The following is a 20,695-nucleotide window of genomic DNA, read 5'->3' as shown; positions in this document are numbered from 1 at the left end:
GACATCTTATATATCTATAGCACATTTTCACAACCAGGAAATCAACATTGGGATGATACAATTAACAGGACAACAGACTTTCTTCAAATTTCACCAGTTTTTGTGTGGACTCTTTTTTTTTTTTTTTTTTTTGGTATGTATGTTCTTGTATAATCCTGTGACATTTTATTCCATGTGTAGACCTGTGTAACCACCATGGCTATCAAGATATAAACCTGTTCTGTCACTACAAAGGAATTCTCTATGCAATCCCTTTAAAGTCACACCCTTCCTCCCTTACCTAATCCCTGGCAACCACTGATCTGCTCCCCATCTCTATTACTTTGTCATTTTGAGAATGTTATGTAAATGAACTCATACAATAGGCAACCTCTTGAAATAAGCTATGCAGTTTTACACTCATGGGAAATTGGCCTTACATCCTGACTCTGGATTTCCTGGCTGGGGAGAATTCCTTGACTAGAGTTTTACGCAGGAGAATTAATTCCATCTTCAGGTCATGTAGAGTGTTTCAGTGTCTGGGAAATCTGAGAATCTGATGAAACTCTAAAGATAAAGAATTTAACCATTAATGAGAATTCACCAGGACACTGGAAGGTGTCTATGAAAGATCCAGAATGGAAGAGAGGGAGAAAGAGCAGAAAACAACCCTGGAACTAGACCCTCTAAGATGTCCGAGGGCCCTGATGTGAACTCCATAATTAATGGCAAGCCTGTTCAGTTGCTGCCCTTGCTGAAAACGAACGAACTTGGAAGAGGTTTGTCTATAAATGTCAGAAATGAGTTTCAAAGACTTTCATCAATCCCTCACCCCCAACTGACCAAAAAAGGGGATTGTTTGCAAATTGCACAGCAGGCCAGGAAAACAGTCTGAAAACACTTTTAATCAGATATTTTGGAAGGCGCTTGTCTAAAAACCACCTTTGCCAAGTTTCCAGGCTGCTCCTTTGTAAGCTCATTTTTGAAGACATGTCACAAAGCAGGAACTGGAAGGAGAAACATGTTTTATTTTGTGATACAATGAAGTCCTTTGTCCAACAAATAGATGTGATAATATCACTGTGTTGGATCCACAAAACCGTTCTCCAAAGTGATTGTGGCTGCTTTTTAAATTTTTGCACCTTCCGTCTGGTTGAGAGCACTGAAAGAATGGTGCTAAAAGCCTCTTTTCAGACACTTCAGGGGCATTCTTTTGTTTGAATTTACTTCCCCTTTCCCAGCCGGTCCTTGGCACCAAACACAGCCTTACAGATCGGCTCAGACTGGCAGGCGGGATGAAGTCAGCAGGGGCCATGCCAAGTTCCTCTTCCAGGCTCTGCTCACCCAGGCCCTGCTAGCTACCCTCTCTCCACACAGACAGGGCGGCCTCGCTGCTCTCAGAAACAGAACCTGGTACACATGCCAAGTGGCTCCTGGGGACAGTTACAGCACAGCCCGTCCCCACTTTGATTTTTACCTAGACTGTGTCAGAGCAGAACTTTGCAACTTTGCAACTCACCACCTTTTCTCTTTACTTAATATTAGAAGCTCTGTCTGATTCTGCAACTGATTCCTGGAAGGGAGTTCCAAATGAAGACACATTTCCATAAGCCAATGACACCCAGAATTACCTTATAGGACAAACCATTTACTGTCTCCGACTGGATTTCAGAGATCACTCATGTGAGTGCTACAGTTTCCTAAAACACACAAAAGCATGTGAAAATGTAAAGACATGAACTCCAATGGTGTTTCCCAATTGCAGGTCATGGATTTTTAGGCAGTACAACTTCGAATTAGCTCAGCTGCGTGGTTTAGAACACTGGTTCTCAACTGGGACAATTTTGCCCCCCAAGGGCCATTTGGCAATGTCTGGAGACATTGCTGGTTGTCACAGCTGGGTGGGGGGTGTTACTGGCACCTGGTGGGTAGAGGCCAGGGGTCCTGCTAACCAACCTGCAGTGTACAACACAGTCTTCCCTGCAAAGACTTCCTAGTCCTAAATGTCAATAGTGCTGAAACTGAGAAACCCGGGTTAAAGGAAAGCACGGGGCCTTTGAAGTCAGATATCCTGGATTTGAATCCTACCTTCATCTTCAGCCTAACCTATCCAAGCTTTGATTCCTCTTCTTTAAACTTGAAATTATCCTACTTGCCTTACTGAACAGTTGGGAGGATCAAATGAGATCAGAAACTGTAAAGATTCTACTGCTTAGTATTCAGTGGGTATTCAGTAAAAGAGCAGATTCCTTCCCTTTCATTCCTTGCCTTACACTCCCTCCTTTGAGACCCCCCAAGTCGCCTCTCCTTCACTGCTGAGTCAGCTGTCGCAGTAAATGCCTGCTGTGCTTCCCCTGTGAGCACTGACCGTCTGGTCTGATGGGCTGGCTACCACCCAGCCCTGATTCTCCCATCACAGGTGTGATGACAAGATCCAGAGCACCCCAAGCCCTGGCCACAGAGTGTTTCAGAGGAGGGACCACAGCCCAAATCTGACCAATCATAGTCATCCAAGGAGTGGAACCAGCGCTTTCAGGAAACACACATCCTCTTTTTTCTCTGAGATTGATCAGAAAATGTGAGAGCAAAATAAATCTGGAGTTGAGCTGCCCAGAGCTAGCTATCTTTGCTACAAGCAGAAAAGAATTAAAGCAAGAATGAATCAACGTAGGGGACTTCCCTGGTGGCGCAGTGGTTAAGACTCCACAGTCCCAGTGCAGGGTGCCTGGGTTCGACCCCTGATCTGGGGACTAGATCCCACATGCATGCCACAGCTAAGGAGCCCACCTGCCGCAACTAAGACCCGACACAACCAAATAAATAAATATTAAAAAAAAAAAAAAAAAGATCTCCCTCTGCCTTCCTCCAAAAAAAATGAATCAACATGTAGAAATTAGGGACAATAGAAGGCAGGGAGAAGGCAAGATGGGGTTCCAGTGATAACCTTTCAGTGACCTTGTAGCTTACATTAGTTTGAGTTAGGTTTCTGTCACTTGCAGCTTAGAGGTTTCTGACTAATAGAACTGAGTAGGGGTTAGAAAACACAGGATGTCAGGATACCAACCAACCCACAAATGTCTACTGGGTGCCATGCCAGGCCCTGAGAATGTTAAAAGGTATAGTTCCTGCCCTCAAGGTGTTTCCATTCTAGTTGGGTAGACAAATAAACAGCAAAAGGTTAGCATTACAAGGTTGTGTAAATGCTAAGAGAATCAGAGCCATATGGCTGATAAATCGGGGGGAGGGGACATTTTTCTGCTTTGGAAGGAACAGGAACCATTTTTATGATTTAGCTGGCACTGTTCCCTAACTGCCTGAGCTAAGAAGCTGCCCTTTCATTACCCCAGTATACTTATGTTCAGAACTGGGGAGCACATTATACCTCTTGCTGAGCTATCACCACCCCTAGTCTGGTGCCAAGACCTCTCTTTATTGGCCCAAGGCCCACCATCCCCTGGGTACTGTCCACTACTCTCATTTTTCAGCTCCCGATGTACACTCCCCTCTCCATAACCTCTCCTCTGCATTACTAATATCCCCGGGATGCTCTGTATTTCCTTGCCCCACGTCCAAGCCCCTGTTCCTCCCCTCCTTATCAAACCCTTCCACTGTGGTCTCTGAAGCTCTTACGTCAAGATCAGCAAATGCTCACATTTCGTTTTGTCTCAGAAAGTTCCTTCCACCCCTTTTCTATATTGAGAGTCAGCTGTCCACTGAGCACAACCGAATGAGAATCTTTATCTTCTCATTCCCCTCAAATCGCATTGTCAGAAGGTAACCTTATTCCCAATGCCACTTCTAGGCAGTTACTGCTCTGCCCTCCAGCCAAGATCCCTGCTCCTTTGAGGACAAGGCCTTCTCACCCTGCCACCTCCTCCCCTTTACTCTCATCTACACATCTACACATCTGGCTCACAGTATCCTTCTTCGCCCAATTATTGCCATCTTTCCTGGTGACTTCAACACCCATGTGTAATTTTCATCCAACATCCTCTGTTTTCATCCCCTGGTGCAGTTGCCACAATGCCCAACTCCAGGGGCATAACGAACATTGTAGCCTATGGGAATGGTGCCCCCTGGAGTTGTTAATTGCACATTCTGCACAGCCCTATGCAGCACCCCAGTGTCTTGCTATCATTTCCAGTCACCTTCTCTTCTCCCAGCTCAGCCAGCACCTCCCTCAATCGCACCCTGAACTCTGCATTACTCCAAATTATTAATTCAAACATTCCAATCCCTTCAAGTTACTCGCTCAAATAACACACAGTAACAGTCCTTCCCTGTGGAAGACTGGAGAATACCTTTCCACTTTCTGTCAATTCTCTCTGCTTTCATTTCTTTCTTAGTTTATCCTGGAATTCATAGTCTATCATTATAATTAATCCCTGGTAAATTCTCCCAGTCCTTTGCTGCCTTCATTCCATTCCACCTGGCTGGCAGAACCCCAGCTCTGAATGAACCAAATCACCCACCATCCCTAACCATCTGCATCCTGGAAGCAGTACTTCCTGAGAAAATCACAAAACAGGAGAGGTAGGTATCACGCAAGTCATGACACTTCCCTCTCCCTCATCGGCCACATCCCCTAAATCACCAAGTCCTGTTGAGTCTTCCTTCTTAGTACCTCTTGGGTACACACTCTTCTAACTCAATGCCTCTACTGAAGTCTACACAGCATCAGCACCCAAACAGACCACTGAAATAGTACACAGTGAGTTTTTTTTTAAACATAAATATCATGTCATTCCTTTGTCACTGCCTAAACCTCTTCAATGGTATACACTTGTTATTAGAATAAAATCAGATATTCTTATCACAGCCTACACAGCACTGTATGACCTGGCTCTGCTTGTGTATCTACTCCGATCTCATGCTCCCCTCTCTCTGTGTAGTCCTTTAAGCCAGTCACATTGACTTTTTTCTGTTCCTCAAATTTGCCGTGCTCCTTTTAACCCCCAAGCCTTCCTTCAAGCTGTTCCCTCTGTCTACACGGGAACGAAGCCAAGAATCCCCAGAATGATGTTGGAGAGTGATTCCAAGATGGCATCTGGGCAGCTTGTCTGGAGGGCAGCCTGTCCAGATTAGAGCATGTCAGAAATTTTTTTCAGAGACTTTCATTAGTTGGATGTTGGTCATTCTTAGTACTTCTCTCATTTTCTTTCTTTTTCTCCTCTCTTTTCTATTTCCTTGTCTTTTTCTTCTATCTTCTGGAAGATTTCCTCAAATTTACCATTCTAGTAAAGTTTTTATTTCTGCTATAATATTTTTATTTCTAAAACCGTTTTCTGGTTTTCTAGATGTTCCTTTTTATAGTATCCTGTTCTCATTTCACGGTCGTGTAAAAGAATGTTGAATGGCCATTATGGAATAATCTTTCTCTCTCACTCTGGCAGGGTCACCATCTTATTCATTTGGGGGTATACAATACATAACACAGGGCCTGGACAAATGTCAGTTAAATTATTGACTATCCATGTGTAGATGAATTGAAAGAACAGCAGAATAAAAAGAGAGAGATCCAAGCTTAATTATTTACCAGCTGTGAGGATCTTAAGCAAGTCATTTTTTTCTCTTCAAGTCACAGTTTCTTCATCAATGAAATGGAGATACTATACTCTGCCCTGGCTAACTCCCAGGGCTACTGTAAACATAAGTGAGGTCCTCGGATCGATTAGGCAAAAATCTCGAGGAAATTACTCTTGGGAAAACTCTTAAAACATTCACTGAGCATATCATACATGGTCTTATGTATGTAGCTCTGAACAGTTATTTTATGCACACTAAGAGTTGAAAAACAGCTAAATTTAAGAAAATAAAAGCAAAGTTTATATGTAGATGAAGGAGTGAGTTTTCATGAGTATTTATAGTAATCTGCTTTTTAGATACTATCAAATCTCTAGGTCAGGTTTTCTCATTTCTATTGACATTTGGGACCAGATAATGCTTTGTTGTGGGGTACTGTCCTGTGCATTGTAGAACATTTAGCAGCAACCTGACCTCTGCCCACTAGATGCCCATAGAAACCTCCCTTTCTTCCCCCTCGCCTGCCCTCACAGTTGTGACAACCAAAAATGTCTCCAGACATTGCCAAACGTCCCCCAGGAGGGTACAAAATCACCCCAACTAAGAATTGAGGACTATTGCCCTAGGGTAAATGAGAATTAGGTTTCCTAAAGCTTTCCTGCTTGCCTGCAGTATTTACTGCATTCTTCCTTAAAATTAAGTCTCTGAAACTTTATTACATGTTAATATATCTGTTTGCTGTTCTGATGATTAAATGATAAAATGTATGTAAAAACACCTAGCATAGGGCACAGCACTTTGATCAATATTTGCTGGCTTTGACATGGAAACAACCTAAATGTCCATCGACAGATGAATGGATAAAGAAGATGTGGTACATATATACAATGGAATACTACTCAGCCATAAAAAAGAACAAAATAATGCCATTTGCAGTAACATGGATTGAACTAGAGATTATCATACTAAATGAAGTAAGTCAGACAGAGAAAGACAAATATCATATGATATCACTTATACATGGCATCTAAAATATGACACAGATGAACTTATCTACAAAACAGAAACAGACTCACAGACATAGAGAACAGACTTGTGGTTGCCAAGAGGGAGGAGGGGGGGTGGGGGAGGGAAGGATTGGGAGTTTGAGGTTAGCAGATGCAAACTATTCTATATAGGATGGATAGACAAGAAGGTCCTACTGTATAGCACAGGGAACTATATTCATTATCCTGTGATGAACCTAATGGAAAAGAATATGAAAAAGAATGTATATATATATACGTACAGATACAGATATATAGCTATCTGAATCACTTTGCTGTACGGCAGAAATTAACACAACATTGTAAATCAACTGTACTTCAATAAAAAAACATTAAAAAAAATTTTTTTTTAAATGAATATTTGCTGGCTGTGAATCTACACCTGGCTTGGTCAGACCCATGGGCACATAGTTTTTTGAAAGCATAGAAAAGAACTTGGCCCCCACTTCCTGTCTTTCCAAGCTGGCACTTCCTGTCAGGGTCTCCATAGTGCCATGAAGCTACCTACCTCTCATGCCCTGCACCACAGGTCTCATCCTAGGAGAGGGTTAGGTTTAAAGTCGGCATATAAATTAAATGCACTTACCATGTGACTACACAGCATGTGAAAGTGTTTTGTAAATGTACTACTACTTGCAGCTTCCAAGGTCACAGCTACCTTCCCAGACCTCCTCAGCCCAGTGAGAAATTCCTAGCTCTGTCTTTGACTTTGTTCAGTAATTAATCTCTTTTAGAGATAATGTCCCTATATGTGTTTCATCATTTTTTCCTATTCTGCTGTCATCTTACTTGGTATGACCTTACATCCATGCTGAGAAGCACCTAGATGAGGGTGGAGCCGTGGCTCATGTGTCTCTTTATCACCAACTGTGCCTACAGAGATGCTGGCAGAGATGCTCGAAAACATTTTAGTGATTTGCAGTGCTTTTAAAATACGTCTGCAAATTCTTTGACATCATCAAAAGTGGAGTGGGATTCCACTGCCCTTGGATGTGGGCCAGCTTAGCAACTCGCATCTAACAAACAGAAGGCAGCGGGAGTGATGCAGCATATCTTCCAAGACTGGGTCACAAATGGTGATAGGGCTTCTCCCTGGCACTCTCTCTCTCTCTCTTTTAATTTTATTTTATTGTGATAAGAACACAACATGAGAGCTACCCTCTTAACTAAAGTTTAAGTGTACAGTGTAGTATTGTTGACCATAGCCTAGCTCTCTCTTAGAACGTAGACCTTGGGATGCTGAGCTGACCTATAAGAAGGCTGGCTACACTGAAGCCACCAAGCTGGAGGGGACACATGGAAACAGAAAGATGCCCAAGGAACTCCAACTGTGCTAACCCCCGCTGTTTTAATCTTCCCAGGATTAATCCCCAGATATCGGAGTGAATGACCTTCAGATGCTTCTAACCCCAGCCTTCAAGCTACCCCTGTTGACTTCCCAACAGTCCCCACTGCCCAAATTCATAAGCAAAATAAATATTATTGTTTCAAGCCACTGAAGTTTGGGTGGTTCGTCATGCAGCATTAGATAACAGGAAGAGATTTGGATCCACAGGTGAGGAGCTGTGGAATACCCAACCAAAAATATTCCCCATTTCGAATATATCCCCAAAGCTGCAGGGTGAATGGTTAAGGTCACTCTAATTGCACCATTTCACTTTGCTGGTTCCCTCCCTGAGCTTTAGAAAGAAGTGGTGCTACTTTGATGACAAGGACCATCCAGAAAATCACTGGGTTAACGTATTACTAACCCCCACGTTCCAGCTCCCGGGGAATTTATATTTTTACTTTCCAACCTACGCTTTTTTGCTAGATGTTTTCAACTAATGGTTTCAATGCTATTAATGATGAAATGTGGCTTTTTGCTAGGCAGAAGTGGAATATTTGTCCTTTACTCCTTACCAATTGAACTTCAGAGATAATCTCATTAAAGTCTACTAAGAAATTCAGCACAGCAACCAGACTCATTTTTGTTTAAAATTATAGGTGCCCAAACGCAGAGGCCATTGTCGGCTTTGAGTCCCACTAGGATGGAAATGGCTTCCTGGACTGGGAAGTCTCTCCCATCAGCCCTGATACGCTCAGTGGATCCCTTTGCCTTCTTCTGGCTGCGTTTCTTTCCTAGTTTGGTGTTTAAAAATCAACTACTTTGACCTTCACAAGCAACTTACCAGGAACTGAACAAAGACAACTTAAAAACGTAAACTAATGTCAGATGTTAGATCGTTGGAAAAATCCAGGAAAATCGGAATATTGCATTTTATCCAGTTGGCAGGTAGTCCGTGATCGTGATGAATTTCTTAACTCTGGTTGACACATTTTCAAATGTTAATGTCCTCTTGAGGAATAAACTTTGTTCTAATGATTGAAGTAATGGCTTCAAAGGTGAGCATTCCACTTATTATGGTTTCAAACCTTGGCACTGTGCACCGAGAGGTGTTAGGTTATGTGCTCAACAGAGAAATAATTACGACCGCATAATGAAAAGGAAAAGGCTTTGAGAGAGGGATTATGGAGGGGACCTGGGTCATGGGGGAAAGAGACTCCATCAGCAGGATGAAACGGCCCTTAATCAAGTGCAACATGATGTGAAAGACACAATATCAAGTTTCCTCGAAACTGTGCGATTCACACCCACCAGGGCTCCAGCTTGTGGATGCATTTTCTTCCTCTAACCTGAAAGGGGAGAGAGTCCGAGAGATTTTTTTTCTATCAAAACTCAACTTTCTTTCCACTTAATGCTGAGTCAAAAAAGGCAGGAAACTCGAGAGTAACAGGGTGAGTTCCCAGTTTTTTCATCTCTCCAGGAGGAATGCAGGGCAGACAACCTCCTGGTGACCAAACACACTTCCAGCTGCAGGCCGACTGGTAGAATTCATTTGAGAACAAATAAAGAGCAACTGTCAGCAACAGGAGAGAAGAATTGGAAATATTATCCGGAAAGGAATTATTGGTCTCCTATGGCACTGCTTCTTTCCTTGAAGCCATGGCCGATAAAAGCTTCTCATTCTCTTAAATCCATCCTGAGCTACCTTCCAAGGAAAACTTGCAAAGTGCTTCAGCACAGAAATTCCATCACACATGGAGTCCGTGGTTAGCTGGACCTTTAATACTGAAGCCAATGCAGAGACTCTCCTCGCTTTTCCTGAGAGAAACATATTGTGAATCATATAGATGCAAAAATTCAGCTGAGTGACACTAAGAAGGAAAGTGAGGGAAAACAGGTTACCACCCCTCCAACTTTGTCTTGTCCTGAGCAAAGGCAGCCCTCCAACAGGCAGTATGCCTCAGTCTTCTATGCTATGCGACAAATCACCACACACTTAGTGGCTTCAAACCACACCCATTTATTATCTGACAGTTCCATGGATCAGGAGCCCGGGCATGGCTTAGCTAGGTTCTCTGCCCAGGATCTCACAAGGTTGCATTTTCAGCTGGACCTCAGGGTTCCTGTCCAAGCTCGCTGGTTGTTGGCAGAATTCAGCCCCCTGCATTTGTAGAACTGAGGCTCTCAGCCTCTAAAGACCTGCTGGTCCTGCTGCATGGCCCTCTGATAACATGGTTGTTTGCTTGTTCAAGGCTAAATGAATCTACTCAGGTTACCATAACAAAATACCACAGACTGGGTGGCTTAAACAACAGAAAGTTATTTTCTCACAGTGCTGGAGGTCCGAGATCAGGGTGCCAGCATGGTCAGGTTCTGGTGAGGGCTCTCCAGCTGGGTTGCAGACAGCCACCTCCTCACTGTGGGCTCACGTGACCTTTGCACATGCATGTGCTCGGGGTGGGGGGAGGGTAGGGAGAGAGAGAGAGAGACAGAGAGAAAGCTCTCTGGTGCCTCTACTTATAAGGGCACTAATCTCATCATGAGGGCCCCACCCTCACAACCTCATCTAACCCTAATGACCTCCCAAAGACCCTAGCTCTAAAACCATCATATTAAGGGTCAAGGCTTCAACATACAACTGGGGAGAGGCGTGGGGCACAAGCATTCAGTCCATAACAAAGGCCAACAGGAGAGTGTCTCTAACGTCTTCCATCTCTGACCTCCAGACCGCCTTTTAAAGTGTTCACCTGATTAGGTCAGGCCCACCCAGGATCATCTCCCCTTTGATAATGTAAAGTCAGCTGATTAAGGGCCTTAATTAAATCTACAAAACCCATTCACCTTTGCCATATGATATAAACTAACCACAGGAGTGAAATCTCATCATGTTCACACACTCAAATGGGGGCAGGGGGAGAGGGATTATACAGGCTGCGTACTCCAGGAGGTGGGTATTTTGAGAGCCATCTCAGAACTCGGCTTGCCATGCCCTATCATTGACCCTGTGCTGTCCTTTCTCTCATAACCCTTTACCCCTCAGGGCCCTCATCTGTCACTCTCACTACCACACACACACATGCACGCACATTCACTACTTTTCACAGGTACCTACAAATTAGCTGCAGGCATTTGGCCATTACCAATGGCCTCCCCATGTCCCCCTTTCCTGTGCCCAGATCCATCTTGACCTAAAAGTGCTAACCGGGACTTCCCTGGTGGTCCAGTGGTTAAGACTCCACACTCCCAGTTCCGGGGGCCTGGGTTCAATCCCTGGTCAGGGAACTAGATCCCGCATGCCACAACTAAAAGATCCCCATGCCGCAACTAAAGATCCCGAATGCCGCGGGCTTCCCTGGTGGCGCAGTGGTTGGGAATCCGCCTGCCAGTGCAGGGGACACGGGTTCAAGCCCTGGTCCGGGAAGATCCCACGTGCCGCGGAGCAACTAAGCCCGTGTGCCACAACTACTGAGCCCATGCTCTACAACAAGAGAGGCCACTGCAATGAGAAGCCCATGCACCACAATGAAGAGTGGCCCCCCTCACTGCAACTAGAGAAAGCCCGCGCGCAGCAACAAAGACCCAACTCAGCCAATAAATAAATAAATTAAAAAAAAAAAAAAAAAGATCCCGAATGCCACAACTAAAAGATCCCACACATGGCAACGAAGATCCCATGTGCCACAACTAAGACCCGGCAAAGCCAAATAAATAAATAGATATTTTTTTAAATGCTATAAAACATAAATAAATAAAAGGGCTAGCCTATTGGAGCATAGAGGGAGGCTCTGAGAAGGGAATTTTTTTCTTTCTACCAATTGACGTAAGTCTTTTCTCTAAAGACATTTACGAAGCATTATTAGTTACAGTGACAAGTAGCTCTGAGCTTTTAAAGGGCCTACCAAGAAGGTTTGAGATGGAGAAAAAAACAAATTCATCATCTCCAAAATATAAAACTCAGTATAATTTAATTAAATGCTTATAAAACATTTTATCAGAATAAAAAACATACTGTTATATGTAAATTTATTTAATGGGGATGTGAGAATATTATATGTTCGCTATGATGAAGCACGGGACTCCAAAAAGAAGGGTATCAAGGATTTGTGAAGGATGCAAACAACTTAGTGAGACCCGTTTACCCACTGGTACTAGAACATTTAGGTGGTGTTAGAGAAGGAAAATCTCAAAATGACACTTACGTTACCATCCTTTCTACTTTTAAGGTAGGTATTCTGGCCATCAAGCTTACTTGATTCTATTTCCTTGTGAATTAGAAAAAAAAAATAGACATTATTTTTATTTCACATATTGGGAAAGAATCATAAAGTACTTACCTAAGGCCACAGTAGAATTATGTCAAAGAACATGGTCTAGAGGACTTCCCTGGTGGTCCAGTGGGTAAGACTTCGCCTTCCAATGAAGGGGGCGCAGGTTCGATCCCTGGTCGGGGCGCTAAGATCCCACTTGCCTTGTGGCCAAAATACCAAAGCATAAAACAGAAGCAACATTGTAACAAATTCAATAAAGACTTCTTAAACGGTCCACATTAAAAAAAAAAAATCTTAAAAAAAAAAGAACACGGTCTACCCCTAAACTATAGAATCACAGATTCTGAGCTTTGAACCACTGAGAGCCATCACCTGACAGATGCAGAGAAAATGTGATGAGCCCAGCACCACACTCACCAGCGAGATCCCAGTGGAGACAGGAATCAGGGCTGGCTGACTCCTCACCCAGAGGTCTTTCCAACACGATGTGCTTTTTCCTTTATCTCTTAATACTAGACTCATGTTCTTTCAGTCCAACATTGTTTCTCAGACTAGACCTCACACATATGCAGGGGGATTTTCAGTTTTAACTCCTTTCTTCCCAAGCCTCACCTGGAATTCTGAGAATAAACCATAAGAAGAATCCTTGTATCTTGGTACTAGGATACCTCTCAGGGATCATCTAATCCATCCTCTTCTTCAGGCTGGATATCCCTTTCACAATATCCCTCCCAAGAGGTCAACAGGCCTCTTCTTGAATACCTCCAGTGATGGGGAACTCACTACCGAAGACAAGGGCAAGTCCATCCTGAGCAGTCTTAACTGCTGAGATGCTTGGTCTCCACCTAATTTCACATGTGGTCTTCCAGAGGTACATGGAAAAGTGTAAGTCATTTCAGAGGCCATGGTGTCTCATACTTGAAGACGATTCACTTTCTTCAAATCACTTCTCCCAGAGTTTCTCAGTGTTGGTGTCATTAGCATTCAGAGTGAGACTTCTTCCTCAAGTGGGCCTGTCCCGTGCATTGCAGGCTATTTAGCACCACTAGTCCCCTGGGAACTAAATTCCAGTAGCTCACATACACTCACCATGAGACAACCTATTCACTGTGATTCCTCCCATATTTCCAAGAACCCTTGGGGAGGGCAAGGATACTGTCCCTGATTGAGAACCACTGTGAGTCTAGGTCAAGACCTCCCGAGCGCCCTCAACAATTGACTGTATTGCACACGGCACAGGTGTAGAGTGCTTTACCACCCATGGAAGTCTCAAAGCGGCCCATGATGGGAACTTTGTGTCACTATCCTCATGAACACAGGATTACAGGGGGGAAGAGACAATTAATGCCAAGAATTTAACAGTGACTAGAAGACAAGCTTTTCGTTTTGCCATATTAAGGAATCTTCCATCTTGCACCATTCCACATGTTCCCCACTTAAAAGACACCTCCCTGGTCTGCTACAGTGATTGGGAACCATATGCTGTCAGTTAAGTAATTTTACTGAAACTAGAAATCTAGATCACCTTGCTTCCCGCCCAAACAGCCACCTCTCAATTATTCTGCCAACAGAAATGCCTTGTAGTTCTTTAAAAATCTTTCACCTCTGGCCATTGTTTTCATAGCTATTAACCAACTACGGTTGGACCTTTATGATTTTGATTTAAATTGCTTCAGTCAGAATGATTGTTAAGGCGGAAAATAATTGAAATCCAAATTGCCCCTGAAATTGCTTTGAAATCAGAGCACAAACAGGCAAGAGCTCATGATGTCATCGAATGTTAGACTGCCACACAGACCCTCCAATATCTTGTTCACTCTTTCCCCAAACATTCTTGATTACACACATGACAGCTGCTGTATTCGGGGAAGCACCATGCAGTATGGTGGTAAAAGCATGGGCTTCTTGCTTTGAATCTTGGGTCTGCCACTTACTAGCTGTGTGACCATAGGCAAGTTTGTTAACTTCTCTGTGCCTCAGTTTCCTGTAAAATGGAGACAATAATACTTACTTCCCAAGGTTGTGGGAAGGATTTGTCAACAAAAATAATCAATAAACAATCAAGAATAAGAATAGAAAAGAGGTTTATTTGAGCCAAACTGAGGGCTAGCCCGGATGCCCACTTCCCAGATTACTCAGAGAAACTGTCCCAGAGAAGCATGGTTTCCAGCACAGCTTTATACCTTGTCAGAGCAAAGAACATTAAAGTCAGGGATACATTTCTTCAAGGTTTCAAAAAAAAAAAAAAGAACAGACCAGCATGTACATAGCAAGTCAGCATGGCCTTGCACCTGCGGAGGGTGTCTTATCATTAAAGGAGTACCAGCATTGGCGTCCCAGGAAGAGAGGCATTTAATCTTTATTTTTAACATGGACATTCTTTACTTTTGGTCAGTGTGTGCTTTTCTCTAATAATTAAAGCACATGTACAATGTGTGTTTGATAGGCCATAAACAGGCTATTTTAGTTAGTGTAAAATTCAGGTTAATTCATGGATAAGCCAGAATGACTTCCCTATATCTCAATATGTGAAAATTTCTTTTGTCAGTTTGAGTGAGCTGAGAATGAGCAAGCAGGTCCTGTGAACACTCCACCAGGACCACCAGAGCATTCACATGGTTTCTTGGGTCTTTTTCCCTTCATCTTCTTTCTAACTCTTGTCAGAAAACTGTTTGAAGGCTACCAAGGCTGCTCTGTGGTGTGACACAAAAAGCCAGAAGTACCTGGGAATTCACAGCCCCCAACACCACCATCACCCCACTGAGGTGACCCTGAGCCCGCAATGGACCGGGGTCAGTATATGAAAGCCCATTTCCCTTGCCATCAGTGAGGACAAACTCCACAATGTAACTTACACTCCAGAGCCCCCCACGCGATCAGGCTGAGACTGGGGCTTCACCTAAAATCACACCCCTGCTTGGTTTCTTCTCTTCCTCTGCCCTGCTTCTTCCATTCTCAGAGAAACCCTACATGAGTCTCCTGCATACAAATTCTCTTCTCTGGACTTGAAAGTCCAACCTGAGGCAGGCACTCACCATAATTCACAACCGGCAAGCATTTAATAAACGTTAGTCTTTATTACATTTGCCATTAACAGGCACTATGAACTCAGTAACACTTTAATAATAAATTACATATATACACGACATTATGTCTTCATAATGTGTCTGGACACCCTGTAGTCATCCTAGTTCTCTGTGGTCACATTTGGGAAACATGGCTTTTAAAAAAAGCTCCCTTATGTCACTGAAAACGAAACCAGGAACAAGAGAGTCTGTGTGAATGGCCCCAGTCCCAGGGCTAGGGAATGGCAGGCAGAATTTTAACCCAGGTCTCCTGCCCAGTTCAGTGTCATTTTCATCAAACCCTTTAGGCGCCCACTGGCCAGTTTTCAGAGAGAGGGAAACAGTGGGAACTCAGAAGCCTGCTCAGAACACCGGCGGCAGCACCCCAGCGGCAGTTATGGAAGGCCTGTGTTCACACCCCTGCTGGGTGTTTTAACAACAATCAAAGCGTATAGAAGCTCCCTGCCTTCTAGAAGCTTGTCACTGAGTATGGACAAAGGCCAAATGCTTGAGAATCATAAGAAAATATCCGGAAAACATCAGGAAGCTGAGGTTACCGAGAAGTGTGGGATACATTTAGAGACGGGAGGAACCTTAGCAGACATGCTGCCTGGTGATTTTCAGTGTATTTTTTTAAGCAACAGAATCTTTGGTTTGAATGAGTCCATTGCCAAAATGCAGAGTCTAGAACAGGTAAAAGCGGGTATGCTCAAATGAACTGGGGTGGGACGGTCCCATCTCCCTTGCCCTCTCCACCCCACGGATCCAGTCTGATGCCCCACTCATTCATAGAGGAGGACACTAAGGGTCACCCTCCCTTGTCTTTGTAGTCCCACCACCAACATCCTGACTCCCTCTCACCTGTCTTGGCTAACAGCCTTCGTGCCCTCTTCCTCCCTTCCCTATCCACACCTCCCTCCCCTCCCCTGAGCCTGACCCACACATCACTGTGTGCAGGGGCCTTCACACTCTGCACCTCCCACTGTCACACAAACCCTGTCCCGGCAGCCTTCTGGTCAACCTTCAAGGACCACCAGAAATGCCTCCTCCTCCAGGCAGCCTCCTGGGATCTTTCCAGTCAAAAGTGTCCCTGCCCTGCCCTCCAGGCTCCTGCTTCACACACCCCCAAACCCCCGCCAACTTCCTCACCCCCAGGGAGATTTGTGAACATCTTGCTTTCCCGCACTGGGCGATTTAATTGACTTTGTACCCCCCCCCAAAACACACACACACCTTGGGAATCACTTTGCCCACAGTGGACGCCCAACAATAGGCTCTTGAAGTGATTGCCCAGAATTACACCACAACCTTGGTGGCATCAACCAGAGAGGGGACCCACGGGCAGGATGGAATACCTGGGTCTGGGTGGGTGTCTGGAAAGACTTCGTACAGAAAGAGCACACACTCCCTTTGCAGACTTGTCGTTATCTGTAGGAAAAACCATGACACACATCTGTTTAAACTATGCAGGCACAGAGCCTTGGGGCAGTTTGGGGAAGCCACAACCAAGGGGTGTGTATACAAATTGACAGGAGGTATTTGTCAGGAGGGAAGGGAGTGCAACTGAGGAAGAAACTTCAGCAGTTCAACTTCACTGAGGATGAATCATCACACTCGGTGTTTTTCCTTAGACAGGGAATTTTCTTCTCGGAGGATGGGCTGTACAGAGTAAATCCTCAGGAGAAGGGCCCCTAGAAAGGCCTGTGCCATCTCGGAGTCCCCAGCCTGTCACAGTTAAAAAGGGGCTGCACCCAATCATCACAAGAACCCTATGGCCAGGTGGCTGAGGTTCTAGACCCACAAACACAAACAGGGGCTGGAAGAGAGAAATAAACCCCTCACTGCTAAGCACCCCTGAGACATACCTGCCGCCTTCAGGGCAGACGTCTGGGCCTTTCTGCCTGGCTCAGCTCTTCAAAATCCACCCAGCAATGTGAAAAATGCAATTCTGCAGATCTGCTGGCATCCTCCGCAAGGAGTAGGCACACGGGTGGGAGGATTACACTATTGCATACTTTCCAAGGGCTCAGTCACTGGCTTTGTGGTCAGGAACTCAGCCCAGGAACAAAGAAAAGATGCCCCAGGGGTGGTCTCAGGCCAGGGTCCGCCTATTCTCCGAGCCCTCCCCCGACACATCACTTCTCAGCCCGTCACAGCCTGCTTTCAGGGATCCCAACAGCCACGTATACACCCCAAAAGCCACGGTTTCCCAAAGGGTATTCACATATATTGAAAAAGTGAAACGGATGTTTTGCCCAAATGAGTTAGAAAAATCCCAAGTTCAAAGACATTAATTTTCTCGAGGACTTCTCAGAGCATTTAAAAGCTAATGAGCACTGGGAAATCCCAACACTGTGATAGAATACATTGCATTTTCCCAACAGGACTTAATCACCCTTTCCCCACATGGCATCTCCTAGAACCAGCAGAATTTAATTCAATTTGTTCCCTCTCTACCTCAGCAGGTTCTCCAAGAGTGGCCCATGGACACACTTTCAAAGATCCACATCTTCTTTATCCATTCATCTATTGATGGACATTTAGGTTGTTTCCATGTCTCGGCTATTGTGAATAGTGCTGTTATGAACATAGAGGTGCGTGTATCTTTTTGAATTAGAGTTTTGTCCAGATATATTCCCAGGAGCGGGATTGCTGGATCATATGATAGTTCTATTTTTAGTTTTTTGAGGAACCTCTGTACTGTTTTCCATAGTGGCTGCACCAACTTACATTCCCACCAAAGAACATGTGTGTGTGTGTGTGTGTGTGTGTGTGTGTATAAAACTGAATCACTTCTCTGTACAGTGAAAATTAACACAGCATTGTAAATCAACTATACTTCAATAAAAAAAGATCCACAAGGTCAAATCTATGTTCATAATAATAGTAAGATGTTATTTGTCTTCTTCACTATTTGGACATTCACACGGATGATCCAAAAGCAGTAAGGGGGAGGGTAAAACTGCTGGTGCCTAAGCATATATCAAGGCAGTGGCCTCGTAGTGTATGTCTTTCTCACCATGTACTCACAAGAAAGAAAAAACACTTTTACTTTAAAAATGTCCTTTATGAAGCTGTAAGAAATATTAACTTTATTTAATTGCAACCTTTGAATATATATATATATCTTATATAACATGCTGTGTGAATACATAAAAAATATACATAAAGCACTTCTCCTGCTTATTGAATGGTTGCCTCTGGGAAATGCTCTTGTGCAATTGTTAGAGCTGAAAACTGAATTAGTCTTTTTTTAAATGGGACACCACTTTAACTGACTGACAGACAAACTATGGTTATACAGATTTGAGTATTTGGCAGACATTTTCTTGAAAATGAATGAAATGAGCAGATCTCGACAAGCAAAACAACTGGCAGAGTTTGATGTCAATTATAAAATTTGAGCTCTCAAGCAAAAATTAGAATTTTGGAAAACTCTATGCACCATCATGCGTTTGACAGCTTAAAGACTCTTCTAATGAGCTCGATGGGGATATTAACAAATGTGATGTTTTGATATGACACAAAATGAAATATGTCAACATTTGGAAGATATGAATAACTCAGTGAACTAATATTTTCAAAATAATTAATGCATGATGTTACAAAAATCTTACATGGGTATAAGAACCATTCAAAGTACAATTTAGACCAGTGGATTTTAACGTAACAGAGTATGAAATTTTCATTGCTATGGTTTCAGATTCTACATGCAGCCTTCTAGAAATTACCACTTGTCAAGATTTGTTGTAGTCAAAGGGAAACAACCATAAATATATGAAATGACTACTAAGATACCCCTCCCTTTTCTAACTACATACCTTTACAGGGCTGGATTTTCTTCACCCACTTCAAACAAAGCAACATACCACAACAGATTAAATGCAAGCAGATGAGAATTGAGCTGTCCCTATTAAGCAAAACATCAAAGGAATTTGCAGAAATGGAAGACAACACCACTCTGAGTCTCACTAAATATTTTTTGTTTTATTTTATTTTGGAAAGTATGGACATTTTTCAATTAAAAAAAAAAGTAGTCTGTTTTCCTGTAATGGATTTATTACTGATTTTTTAAATGAATTAATAAATAAATATTTTAAACATTTCTCATTTTACTTTTTATATTAGCGATCAGTAAACTTCTCCTATAAAGGTACAGATAATAAATATTTTAGGCTTCACCAGCCAGTCTCTAGTACAACTAATCAACTCTACCATTAGAGCGTTAAAGAACCATAGACAATACATAAACAAATGCATTTGGCTGTGTTCCACTAAAACTTTATTTACAAACAACAGTCATGGGCTAGATTTGGCCCACGGGCCACAGTTTGCTGACCCCTGTCATATGATAAATGTCAATAGATATAACCAACTGAAACAAAAGTTCTGTGGAGTCCTCAATAATTTAGAAGTATAAAGAGGTCCTGTGACCAAAAAGATTGAAAAATCACTGTTCCACCTGAAGTATGAACACATCATCATCTTCAAAAGGAATTTCATACAAGAGAAAGGCTGGGGGAGACGGGCCAAGGTGGGAGCACTTCATCCAGGGGACATCAATCAGCCTGCTTCTTTTCCCCGGGGGGAAGATCCTGTAGGCAACAGACAGTTTGGGGAAGTGAGGTTCTGAACACAAGATCACTCCCTTTAATATCCTGGAACCCACCTCATCTAGAAAAAAGACTCAGATTTTGGCCAGTGTGGCCACCACCTGTGCCATGAGCCTGTCAATAAAATTCCTCTCTTTTGGAAGATGAAAGTCATGTGTGATGTCAAAGCACATCTGTAGGGTGACCTGCAACCAGCCCCAGGGAAACAACAGGGGGTTCTCCTGCACTTCCCAGGGGCAAGAGTGGCCTGCGTGGTGCTGAGGGTAGCAGGTCTGATCCTCCCACAGATAAGTCACTTCAAACCTAGACAGCACACAGAAGATTCCAGACTGCTCAGAGCACGCTCGTTAGGCCTGCCGAAGGGCTGGCTCCTCAGCCCTGGCCTCCTACTGTATATTTTAGTGCAGGAACTGAGTCACACCTGCAAATTCTATGACAGACGATGTTTTATTGACTTTGAAGAGTGCCAGCTCATTTCCTGGGTCCCAGGCCAAACTGACATAATAAAGTCCTTTCAAAAACCCACCAGAAAAAGTTGGTATAACGTCCAAAATAGTCCAAGGAAAGAACACTTCTAAATTTGTTAATAAGTTCTGTGCCAGTCAGCTCTAACAAGATAAAAGCCTATCATGAGAGGCCCAAGGCAAACTCAGGGCTGCCATCCCCCTATTGCCTGCTAGGTCTTTTTTCCTTGACTGTTTGTTTTTTTTTTTTTTTCCTTCTAGCAATACTTTGGGTGACAAGAAGAGTTTTCTGGTGTCTTTCACACACAGTCAGCTCTCCTGCCCACCAATCTTCTGGGTATTTTTATTTCACTCCCTGGATGATTTTATTGGATCAACACATCAAGCTGTGAGGTTTTGCAAACATGAAA

The 20,695-nt window shown here is 43.5% G+C and overlaps 1 long non-coding RNA gene across 2 annotated transcripts in view; it reads right to left on the bottom strand.

The window, feature by feature from the left end:
- LOC132377178 (uncharacterized) overlaps positions 1-17,152 on the bottom strand; it is a 32,350-nt gene extending 15,198 nt beyond the window's left edge. For both annotated transcript variants that reach the window (XR_009506559.1, XR_009506558.1), the window contains exons 1-3: positions 17,074-17,152; positions 16,564-16,636; positions 12,210-12,343 (exon numbers count right to left, since the gene is read on the bottom strand). This is a non-coding gene — a long non-coding RNA (uncharacterized LOC132377178). The remainder of the gene's footprint in view (positions 1-12,209; positions 12,344-16,563; positions 16,637-17,073) is intronic.
- Between the last annotated feature and the right edge of the window lie 3,543 nt (positions 17,153-20,695).

Source organism: Balaenoptera ricei, chromosome 13 (genome assembly GCF_028023285.1).
Source record: "Balaenoptera ricei isolate mBalRic1 chromosome 13, mBalRic1.hap2, whole genome shotgun sequence".
Taxonomy (NCBI): domain Eukaryota; kingdom Metazoa; phylum Chordata; class Mammalia; order Artiodactyla; family Balaenopteridae; genus Balaenoptera; species Balaenoptera ricei.
The sequence above is the reverse complement of the archived record's forward strand: the minus strand, read 5'-3'. Positions and strand labels throughout refer to the sequence as shown.